Source organism: Mycteria americana, chromosome Z (genome assembly GCF_035582795.1).
Source record: "Mycteria americana isolate JAX WOST 10 ecotype Jacksonville Zoo and Gardens chromosome Z, USCA_MyAme_1.0, whole genome shotgun sequence".
NCBI lineage: Eukaryota > Metazoa > Chordata > Aves > Ciconiiformes > Ciconiidae > Mycteria > Mycteria americana.
The window spans coordinates 75,717,281-75,729,661 of record NC_134396.1 but is presented as its reverse complement, the minus strand read 5'-3'; the positions used below and the strand labels follow the sequence as shown (position 1 = coordinate 75,729,661).

The 12,381-nt window shown below is 35.9% G+C and overlaps 1 protein-coding gene across 14 annotated transcripts in view; it reads left to right on the top strand.

The window, feature by feature from the left end:
- MEF2C (myocyte enhancer factor 2C) overlaps nucleotides 1–12,381 on the top strand; it is a 141,549-nt gene that overhangs the window by 41,427 nt on the left and 87,741 nt on the right. The window contains exons 1-2 of one of the 14 annotated variants that reach the window (XM_075526946.1): nucleotides 4,154–4,198; nucleotides 5,960–6,040. The exons of 12 other annotated variants lie outside the window; for them this stretch is intronic. The gene's annotated coding sequence lies outside the window, so the exon portion shown is untranslated. Of the gene's footprint in view, nucleotides 1–4,152; nucleotides 4,199–5,959; nucleotides 6,041–12,381 lie in introns of those variants that run through there. One more of the 14 variants, XM_075526947.1, reaches the window with a different exon arrangement.

Genomic DNA, 12,381 nt, shown 5'->3' with positions numbered 1-12,381 from the left:
TTAGTTTCTGATGTTTTCTGTCCATTCCTGTGTCAATGTGTTCCCTCGTGTAGGGTTCCTTAATGTGACACATAATAATAAGAAGGAACAAATAATTCTTTGTGGTTTGGGTTTTTTTTTTATGTTAGTATTCAAATCAACAAGGCTAAAAGCCATTATTCCATGCATTATTCCAGGAGGGCAGGCAAGCAAATTTAATACCCACAGAAGTTTGCCTAACTTCAGTAAGAAGCTATGCATGTGTAGAAGAAAATTCCTTCTATCATTTTCAAATGATAGAATTTCTAGGCAATTAAGTTTTCAGAAACAGGAATTTCTCAACCTATTTAATCAAATGGACAATACCTAAATCACCTCATCCCCCGTCACTGGCAAGAGAATAAAATCTCTACACCAAGAATAGCTATGCTGTATGTGACAGACTAGTGTTAGGAAACACTATCTATTAGAATCAATAATAAAAATGCCTGCAACTCTGTCATATTATAGCACGTTATAGTATATCTGTCTCCTGGTAGTTAGCAGCATTTCTGTGGATTACTGATTTCTAATTTATCACAATGTGAAAACTTCTGTTCTGAGAAGTTCTTGTAGGAAGAATTGATAATAGAGATAGTTTCTTACTTAGCAGACATTTTTGGTCTCTCCATCTCAAGAGAGTATAAAGAATTTCGATTTCACCTATAAAACTTAATAACTGGGTAGTATAAAAAATTCATGGACAATACATAAAACTCCATCTTTGACTGGGTTAGCCTGTAAACATATTTGAGGAGAAAGAGTCTTGTTCCTCTCTTCCTACATAGTATTTTTTCTATGGAGAACTTTCTGTTCTGTCTTTTGCATGATGCCAAGTCAGCAGTGTAGAGTGGACTTTCACGTCCTCTGTCTGTGCTTCTTGTTAATACATTCTTATATTACTAAGAATCTGTTATCATGGAGACTGTCACTCCCTGTTTCTGAGCAGTAGTTCTGGCCTTCTGGTTAAAAATTGTCTTTCTTGGAAAATTTCAGTGATCCAAATTACTAGTCACACAGTCAAGCCCCCCACCCCCACCCCACTTTTCTGCCACTGGAAGCTGGCCATTCTAACCATTTTGCACCAAATACTGAGATTCGACATCTCCAGGTTAATATGAAATTGGGGCATCAGTTTGTTAAGAAATAAGCAGTATGTTTGATGTGAAATGTGATCAGTGCCATAACCCTACTAAAAATTAGATAAAAAACAGGCTACTGCACAAAAAGTCTATCAAATTTCCCACAGATCTGGTTGAAAATACTACCACTAAAACAATGGTTCTTAAGATACTTGTTGTCTGTGACAACTTTAAAACAGTTAGAAATGGGTTATTGAAAACAGGGAGTACTAAAACCAGTTTCCAAAAAAAGTTTACCTTATTTAATAATAATAATAAAAATAAAAATAATAATAATAACAAAATATATTAAGAAGGATCTCCACACCCCAGGAACTATGTCACAATTTACCCCTTGGCCTATTTAAGACTGAATTATGTCCACTAGTTTGATCTGTATCACTGTTTGCAAACTAATGCAGGGGAAAATACAGGCTATTACAACTTTTACAGGAAAGTGTGTTTCTGCTGTTGTGATGAGGAAAGCTGCCCTGAGTGATATGAAGCTGTTCTTTCTCTGATCTATTAGTTGCGTCCACATAAACCGTATGATTGTTAAGAAAAGATTATCAGTTAGGTTAGATTTATTCAAACAGCACTCAAGAATGCAGTATTATCATTCCTTTAGGTTTAGTCCATGGTTTTCTTTTATGGCATTGTTATAGTCATCCATGAGATGGTATTTCCAAAAACTCCATGTTGCAATCAATTATATCTGAGAAGAGGAAATGTAGATATTAATTTCATTGGGGGTTTTTGGATGCAAAATATTCATGTCTTCATAAATCTTCATTAATTTAGAAGGAGGTTCTTGTAAGTACTTTTCTTCTCTCTGTGTTGCTTTTCTGGAAAAACTGGTGAGAGAAAGACTTTGCTCACTTCAGACATGATGAAATTCCTATTAATAAAAATGTTTTCTAATTGTGTGATATGAAATAGGCCTCTATACAACCCGAAGGCAAAATATAAGCAAGGAACATGATTAGTTCACCTGACTCTGAAAGCAGAGCCATGGTGAAATGCTAAGACAAAACATCACCAAATCCGTCTAAACCAAAAAGCAAAGAATACCTTCTTCAACTGCATTAGAATTTATATGGGCAGAATAATGATCCAAGATGGAATTTGGCCAGGACATTAGACATAATTCATTCTGTAAAGATTATAATGAAATCTTTGATGTTCTCAGTGATCAGGATCTTGGTTTTGCAATTCATTTATAACACACTCTTTTCTGTTAGCATAGTGCCTTCAAAACACCATTGGTTGAAATCTCTCTAACTTCATGTCTTACCTGCACATGCTTGGAGGTCTTTTGTTAACTACAGTTAAATATGTAAAAGAGTTCAGTAATATCCTGATGTTCCAGCTATGACTGAAGGCCCATTATTTTACCTGCTACTTTTTGTACCATAGGAGCTTATAGGAAGAGACTGTCCCTGTCCTAAAGAATTTGTAGTACATAAATCTGACCCAGCTTGACCCTGATTAGTTTGTGAGAATCAACAGGATCACAGCACATGCTGGTTTGACTGCAGCGACTCAGGGAAGTGTCTGTTTTGTTAACCAGGGTGACCATATGCCATACAGGTTAAGAGTAGCTGACATCTCTTTAATTGAGGGTGACAAGTCTTTAAAAAGATGAACATCTAGTCTCTGCCTCTTATATGGCGGAAGAGCATGACACTGACTTATGGGTTGAGGAAACAGGGGCAAATATTACTATTCTCCTGTATACATACCTATCTTGATATGGAATATGCTTTGTCTGTGGCAGGTGCAAGGCCTGCTTAATTTTGAAGGAACCCTTAGAGTCTGCTCCAGGTAGTGTCAGACCCTCTACTCTTGCTGCCTTTCTGCTTTTCGTCAGACAAGCCAGGTTGAGCAGGGTGGCCTGTGGTCCTAAAACCCTATAGTTGACATCCTTCTAACGCCTGCCTATCATGGGCATGATGCTAAATGTCACAGTCAGCATACTTTTTGACTGGTGAGGGGAAACGAGTGATGCACTGGCTTAACCGAAACAGCAAAAGAATGCAGGCTGTCATGTTTCCATGGGTTTTTATCAGACAAGGTATTGTACTGTAAGACTGACAACTACCAGTCTGTACACACCTGAATCCAGACCACAGACAATTTTTTGCATGTGCCTTGTCAGTGGTTATTTCTACAGAACCATGCAGCAGTGGGGTTTCCAGAAACAGGCTCATGTAGATTTGCTGCAGGCTTTGTTTATCCCTGCAAGAGGTTTCAGCAGGAGCTACAGGCTTACTAACGCATGGCTCTCATCTGAAGAAACTGCTCTGGGAACTGGAACAAATTATCTGGGAATCTAACATCAAAGGATCAACAGACAACAAAATAAATATAAGAATAAAGATTTTGGCCTAAAAAACAGCCCCGAAACCACACTAAACTTAAAACCCAGCAAGAGAGTTGCTTCCATCTACTGGAGCCAAGAAAAAAAATGACAACTGAGCAGCAAGCTCCTCTAGCAGGGGCTATAAATCAGTTTGTTCTTGTCTCAGGATGCTGGTGTTGAAAAGTAAATCCATGAGCTGGTGTGGGAAAATGTTGGATGATTAAAATGACTTGAAAGTATCCCTTTAAGTTTTCAGTAACTTAGAAATTTTAACAGCGAAAGCTGTAGTTGTAGTTAAAGTTCTTTAAATTAAGAACTTGAACATATTCAACATATTCTATGGTTGTTTCATGCAAAATTGCAAAATGGAGCCTTTGATTCCTCAGTGGTCTTCTCTAGGTAACATACAGGACTACAGGACTAACACCTTTGTATTAGCATGGCTGGTACAGAGTAATTATTATTATTATTATTATTATTATTATTATTATTATCTACTTTGAAAGTTTTATGTTTCATTTTTATAATGCTTTGTTACTGTATAGCATTGCTGTAACCTATGAGGATTTAGAGCCTTCCACATCGTGGTAACTCATCTCTCCTCTCCAGAACCACCCAGCGGAATCATCAGGGAGACTGAGAAGCATCCACATATATTTCCTTTATTTAAACAGGATAATGCCATAGAGATGTGTGGGTAAGACCATATAGAGTCTGCAGCCTTAATACTTTAGTGGTCTTGGACATTTAATACAATATCCTCAACCTTTTTTCCAAAGTCTCAGTGCTACTACTGTTAAAGTAAATAGAAAAATCGCCACCAACTTCCATAGGCACAGAAGTAATCAGGAAGTGGGATACTGTTTTCAGGAACTCTGTTTCCAAGCTCTACAATCATATTTTTAAAATAATTGTAAAAAAATCTATAACATCTTGAATTAGGTTGTGACATGCCGTCAACATTTCCATTTAGTAGAAGCCATTACTGACTCAGATGGTTTTCACTTCTGCAGCACAACATGGATAGATAGGAGGATGAACATTTTTAAAGTATTTCATCATGCGTAATTTGTTAAACCTGAAGTAAAAAAAAGAAATGCTGGAGATTTCTTAGAGATATTGTGATAAGTAAACAGCAGATCAATTTGATAATTATGCTTGGAAAATATGTTGCTTAATAGCAGTGGACTGATACTTGTCATTTATGCATGATCTAATTGTAAAATTATCTGATTTTACCTATGAAGAGAGGAAATTTAGGTTTGCAGAATAGGAAATCACTCTGAGACAATATTTCCTTACGATGAAGAACTTGCTTTTAATTGTTCTGCTGTTACTGTTAGCAGCAGTTTTTTAAAGCAGATTTATTACCAGGAATAAATACTAAATTTGAAGCTGGCTTATCCAAAACGTATAGTTTTATTAAAAAAAAAAAAGAGAGGAAAAAAATACAGTTCTCATCTGACTCTTGTTTATCGTATCATTAGTTAAGTACTACTTCTTTTACATCTTGAATTTTATTATTCCCATCTCAAACTGTCTCTAGGGCCAAAAGTGTATTTTCTGTAATAGATATAACAATGCAGTTGATATGGAATGGATTTTGTCCAGTCTTTTTGTCTATTCATTGCAAAATGGAAATTAATCTCTCTAGCTTGAGGCTGCATAGTTTACTGTCATTAGTTGGGGACAGTCAAAGACATGTGAAGTTTCAATAGTAGAGAAGCCTTGGGATTTTCAGCTATTTCTGAGATCTTAATCAAAAATATTACTGATTGCTTGGGAATCAATGAACACACTCCTGAGGAAAAAAAAGGCAGCATAACCTTAACATTATTCACAGTGTTTTGTTAAAAGGGACAGTGATTCATAATGATTATTTTTTTATCTTAATGTAACATAGTGAAGAATATTAACATTAGGAATTTTTGCTCCATGTAAATGGGTCAGAAATGTTCAGTGCTTTTGATCTTTTTGAGACAGTCTTACACACATGAGTAGCTTTAAACACTTAAGTTTTCCTTTTGACCTCTCGGCATGTTAAGTTTTAGCATATTCAGAAGTCTGTGCCCATTCAGGGCTTTTGAAACCATAGCTTTAAAGTTGACAGATACTTCAGTACCAATATAATAAGTGCTGCTTTGAGAGAATTAACTTTGTGCTGATGACACAAACTACAGCCTCTAGCATTAATGGAAACAGCATTTCTGAATCATTGAAAGACTTTAAAGCAGAGAAAAGACCCTTAAAAATCATCACATTCCGCTTCAGGAGAATGCTATCTCCATTATATTATTCTCTGTTAGCATGGATTAAAATTCATCCCTGCTTTTATCCATCAACATAAAATTATATTTGACTGAATAGGAGTTAAAGCATTTTTAAAAATACATTGACTAATATCCAGTCAGACTACTGAGTTTCAAAACTTTGTTTTTCTTGGGTCTCTTTCAAACAGAAAAGAGGAAGCACTTCCTTTTACAACACGATGTCAAGACAAGGACACACACACTCGCATAGGCACACACATACAAACAAGGTACTATTCAAATTGCCTCAGTTTACTGACTGACACACAGGATCCTAAATGATAGCAGGAAAAAAAATGCATAATGCTTGTAAAAAATAGCAGCTTAATTATGCAGTGTTTCAGTAATTAAAATACTGCTGTGCAAAATATAAGGAATAAAGATTATTTTTCAGGCATCACAGACATCACAGTCAGGGTTCTGTGTTAATAAAGCAACAGGCTTCATTTTCCATGCATATACATGTGAAAACTATTTTTAATCAATGTATTTATTTAAAGGATGGTTGCAGGCTACATTCAGCTCTCATTTTCACCAGTGTAGATGTGAAATAATGGAGCTGGCTACAGTGCAGTTTTACTCACGGCCATGCATTTGAATAGCTAGGATCACAGTGCTGGCCCTGGGGCTATAGTACACAGTTTTACAGTACTGTATTTTTTTGTAGCAATAAGGACATTCTGTGTTTTCAGAGGAATGTCTTGACAACAAAGTGCATCAATGAAGGCCACCGCACTCACAATGAAGGTCTGTCTTTTAAAATAGCACTAAAACAAAATAACGGTTGTGTTTTGGCAAGCATCTTAACTATTTACAGCACAACAGCCAGAACAGTAAATAGTTCTTTAGTACCCGGATCTCCCTAAGTTGTAACTGCAAACCTGGAGGAAATACTATAATTAGAGGCGCTTTTTTCTGTAGTTTTTTAAAATATAGTATCCATTATCGATGTAAACATTCAGAAACCCAGACTGATATTTCTTTTTAAAATGCAGAATTTTGATTTGTGACAGCTGCATTGGATCTTTAATCATATATTATCTTTATGGGAGCCTTTTTCTAACATATGTTAATTGGCTGTTTTCTGTGACAAATTATGAGCTCTTACTTTGATGAGGTTCAATTGCAATCATGTTGGAGTTGAGTATGTGGAGTTTCCAGCCCCCGCTGGCTCCTTAAACCACTACAAACATCTGCACGTCACTGCAATGCTGAGTAATGGCAGGATTTGGGTTGATCTGATTTCTGTACAGATTTTTTTCCACAGGATATTTTCAGCTCTTTGCACTAAATCTGTTACAGGGTTTGCTGTTTTTAGGAAAAGAATGATCTAAAATTAACATCTTGTATGGGATTATTAGAATACAATGAGAAATAATTTGCAGCACAGTATACTGAAATCTTTTTTAATCTTCAGAAATTTCAGTGTGCTATTAGAAATTCTCTGACAACTGTTACTGCATGTTACAGTTCAAATTTACCAGAGTCATATAGCATTTCTGGGAGTAAAACTGTTGCCTGCCTTTTAAAGTCAATATTTTTTAAATTACTAAATGTAACATTTGCAAGTTCTTTAAAAATAAATTTATGTTACTTTTTGAGAAATGGTTGGCATCACTTTAATTTTGTAAATTTTTACAAAGAAAAGTATGTTTCCCAGCTGGACAGGAAATGTGTCTAATTATGTTTTACATAAACTTGTACATCTTCCTGCTAGTAAAGAAAATGTTCCACTGAAATTTAGTGTCTTTCTATCTTTTTTGTGTTTAAGGAATATTGTGCTTACATTTGTTCAGTATGTAAATTAAAGAAATATAGAAAACATTCACCACAATGGAAGTAGTATTGCTTTGAGCTTTTTTTACTTGTTACTTACTGTCTTGATGATAATTGTGCAAATAATCTTACTTTGTACAGCAATTCATTAGAAATATTGAGATAGAAAATGTGTACTGTGTTTTAATATTATTCAAAGCTGTACTTAGGGTGCATGTGAAGAAATAAGAAATCTTACATATTTTAACAGAGAGAGCAGTCTGGTCACAAAATGGATGGAGCATCATCTTTTCAAAAACTGTGTCAAACAATATCAATTACATTGCAATTAATTTAGCAGAACACCACACAGCTCAGCTTTGACCTAAACCAAATGGCAGTAGATAAATCTGTCCCATTTGTTCTTCAGAGAAAAGATGGGGGTTAAATTTCCAGGCAGGTGTTAGAGTTTAGAATAAGAAGAGCCAGATGTGTATGGAAGCTACTTCAGTCTCATGAGGCTGGTTTTAATTCAGCTATTTCCCTGGAGTACCACACAATCAATGAGTTCCAAATCCTGGGGCTACCTGCCTTTACATGAAATCATGGGAACGTTTCTTCACAGCAAACTACTGAACACGTGTGGAAAAATTAGAGCAGAAATTAAATGTTAAAAAAGGTTAACCTCAGAAGTTACACAAGTGTCACGTTTCTTTGAATTTCTGAAATGAAGGGATGATAACCAAGTGGAAATGCTTAAAGAAGAGATTTATTGCTGTAAGGAGAATTGTAAGCAGTGCAAAACTTGTACCATGGCTATTTAATATATTTCTCTAATCACTCTCATTGTAGGCAGTGTTTTAAAAGTAAGCATATGTAGGTCATGTGCAGCACAGTGAAAGGCATTAAAGCAAGGTGAATTGAATCAGGGAGGGGTTTCAAAAGGATGATTTTGAGCATGTTGTCCCTACTTCAGTATGTCTGTGAAAGTAAATTGATGCATTGTATCTTGAATTAGTCTACACAATGGCATTCAGTTCCACTTGATAAGATGAGCTTAACTGGCTTTAAGAAAATAAAGCAAGGTAAAGGAAGATGTACAAGTGAAAGAGAGGGCTTGGCACTTTATTGGATTTTGAGGCCTGTGAGCCATGTGTCTTAATTGGGGCCAGTTGGGATCATTTAATAATTGCTGTCAGAAGATCAAATTTAATTCTCTTTATAAAAAGACCACAGTGGGATAGAGTTAAACAAATTGTCATCTGAGGTTTCAAATGAACGAAGCTTTAATTAGGTTGATTAGGATGCTGTAAGAGAGAGAGGGTAAGAAACAGGAAATTGATGAATCTGCTGTGTACCATGTTGGACCTTATATGACAGTACTGTCAAATATCTTTATTTCAAGAAGATATACATTAGCATAAAGGGCTATAGTGCGAGAACAACATGTGTATATAAATGCTTTAGATATGCAAGATAATTATAACTTTCTGAAATAGTGATTTTAAGATCAGATATTAATATTTTTATGATCATAATCTTGCCCTTAACATTACTGTCATACATTTTTAAGTCTGCTAAATGATCTCCTCTATTTGTTTGCATACTCACTGACGATGCCAGATGAGAATTATAGTATATTTACTGAAAGCCCTCAGATTTTCTCTATTGTGTAATAAATATTCACTGTACTTTACTTCTCAGAACATTTGCATGGACAAATCCCCAGGTTTCTTATCCCCGGGTTTCCAACAGAGAACTGGGTAAAAAATGAAGATGGCATGAAATATTTTTGGCAGAAAAAGGAGCAAGATCTCAGCCATGTTTGCATCCCAACCTTAGATTCAATTCTTTACACTATGCTGCCTGCTACTTTTGCTGCAGCTGTCTATTTCTAAGAATATTTTTTTTCAGAAATCACCTTGCATATCAATAGAGCTCGAAAAGTGCCATTTCTGAGAAAACATAATGTACATTCAAGGCCGCAAAAAGATTTAGCTAATGTATCTTTGTATTGATTATGTTTTGTTTTTTCAGCATGCTTCTAGGACAATAATAAAATGAGGAATGCTGGCAATGATCCCTTTAGAAAAAAAATGCTCATTCAAGATAGAACAGAGACTATCAAGCAAATTGCACTGTATTTCCCTCTGCAAATTAAGCACATTTTATATATCTGTTTTCTTCTGATATTTGTCAAGGATGTTGACTTTTTGCATTGGCTACTGCCAAATGCAATGTGTTTTGTATGTGTAAGAAATAAAATAAATAAATCCAGCTGCATGTGCTAATGGAGTGGTTACAGCTGAGGTTCAGTAGGCAGGGTGTGATGCTCACTTGTGGCTTTTGTAGTTGTAGACAGCGGTAGGTGTACCTCTGTGGTAAACACCTTCCATTTCAGTAGAAAATCTGCTGTTACAGGTCTTGAGGTGAGAGCTGTTAGACTCCGATTCTGTGAAAAATTAGAAGAACAAATAGTCATGTGGAAAGTATGAATTAGTTACCTAATACAATTTTCAAAAACTGAATGTAAACTATGATGTGGTTGAACAGCACGCTAAATTAGATGGGGCTATTTATGTCTTTGTAACTGATTCAAGATGGATCTTTAGTATCTAAAGTGCAGCTCTTTTAGTTCTTTATCATATCAAAGCATAACTCCTAAGTGTGCTGTATATCTTATGTTTCTCCATTCTCTCTCTTTCTGTCTTTTCATGTGAATATTGTTAACAGAAATATATCTATTGCTTGCCCCTTTCTCCACCACCAAGGACAAAAAAAATCTGTAGAACATCCCACTAAGCCAGAACAACAGAAAATTCCTTCCTCAACAGACAACATAAGTCAGTTGTTTCAGGCACCTTGCCCATTTCTTCTCCCATGAGGCACGTTTTTCTATTTTCTCCCTCATAGCAAATTCCATGTTAACTTTCCGTTCTTATAGCCTTATCTGTTTATGCATTTTTTCTAGTTCCAACCAGTGGGAATCCAGTTTGGATCGTCCAGTGTAGAGAGATGCCTCTTGTCAAGATACAGCCAGGAGGTAGAAAGCAAGTAGCTTCAGCAAATGGTGATGGTGTGCTAGCACTAGCAGATATAGCTGTGTACTTTATTTCTTGGTAGTCAGAACCTTCCCTTTTTCTAACAGATGCCTCATCCTGAACATGCAAAATTCCAGACATGGGGCACCAGAAAATATATGTGCAAGGTTTGTTTCCTATCATGTGGCTTATAAGATGTATCAGATCTTTGTAATCACAATATAAGTGGTTCTTTGCTATACTGCCACTGTATTTTTCTCTTTTTTCCTTTTTTTAGGACAGATGTATTCTCAGTTCATGTGTTTCTACTTAAATTGTGTGTATTTTGTATATTTAAAAGCAGCAACCTGTCCTAATTTATGAGCTTTGCCATTAGAAAAAGACATATTTCACAGACAGAGGCAGTTCTTCACCCCTATTCAGTGAAATGCAGGTGTTTTCATTTTTTTTATTAGCCTTATTATGTACCTGACAAACATTTTATCTCCTTTTGTCCTTGGAAAAAAAATGTCTGAGTGGGATTGGAAGCATTAATGTAGACTTTTCAGCTGTCATGGTCATTGGGAAGATTGATATATTTCCCTTGCCCTTTTTTTTTTTTTCCCCCTTCCCCTTCTTCCTCCTCATTTTAAGCCTGCAGCTGTCTCTGGGCAAGCAGCTGAGTTCAGGGAGTGTCATAGTTTTTATACTCATATTTGTCATATTAACATTTACACAGAATGAATGAACAGTTAGCGGCTCAGCGGCTCTCCACCATGTTGTGCAGTCTACTTTATATTTCAGAAGAACTATATTTAATTCTTGACATTTCTGGGAAGGTCAGGAATTAAAGGGAAAGTGTGTGTTTCTAGAACTGGGTATACAAAAGAGAGAAGCAGAACATCTCTATATCTAATCATTCCTCTCTCAGAAATGAATTGCCAGATGAAGGATGTACTGATGTGAGGTTGCTTTAGAAAACTTAATAAAGGTGCTTAAACATGAAAGTTATGTGTTTAGGTCTACGTTGTAGACCTAACTTTCTGTTTCTGTGGTAGTATAGTTGTACCTGAGATGGTCTAACACCACAAACAAGAGAAAGTTTCTGGGCAGAGGTAATATATTTCATTAGAACAGCTTCTATAGGTGGAAAAAAAGGATGAGCTTTTGGGTACACTGAAGATCCAAAGAAGGGCTTGTACACCATAAAGGCGCTTTATTTTTTCCAGCTTGGTTAATCTATATTAGATATTACATCTCCTTACAAAGCTTGTCTAACTTCTTTTTCAGTACTAGTGATGGATCTGTTCTCATGTTTGCATTAGTGCTAAGGAGTAGCTCCACAGAAATCAGTGACATTCTCTGGGTTTAAAATTATATCAGCCTGAGACTCAGTCCATCTTTGACAAGTCAGTTTTTGCTTTGGTTGACTGGTTGCATCATATAAGATATATTAGTGAAAAATAAATAAATAAATGTCTAAAGCTTTACTAATAGTCAATCCATACAGAATTTTTCAAGCCTGAATAGGATAACAACAAACTACTCGCTATTTAGCTTGAGAGACTGGCATGTACAGCTTCCATGGATCTCCCAAGATTTGGTCAGATTTTGACGAACTTCTGTGGCTCAGGGACACCTGCCTGAAGTTTTTCACGTTTGATTGCTCCAGTTCTCTGGTGGGAAGCTGAACCATGTTAAGGGATATGCTTACGAGATATTGCCCCCTTTTAGCTTGAGTAGCTAGCCAAATTCAGGGTATTACAGGTTGTTTCCATTAGGGCAGGGAAACTGAC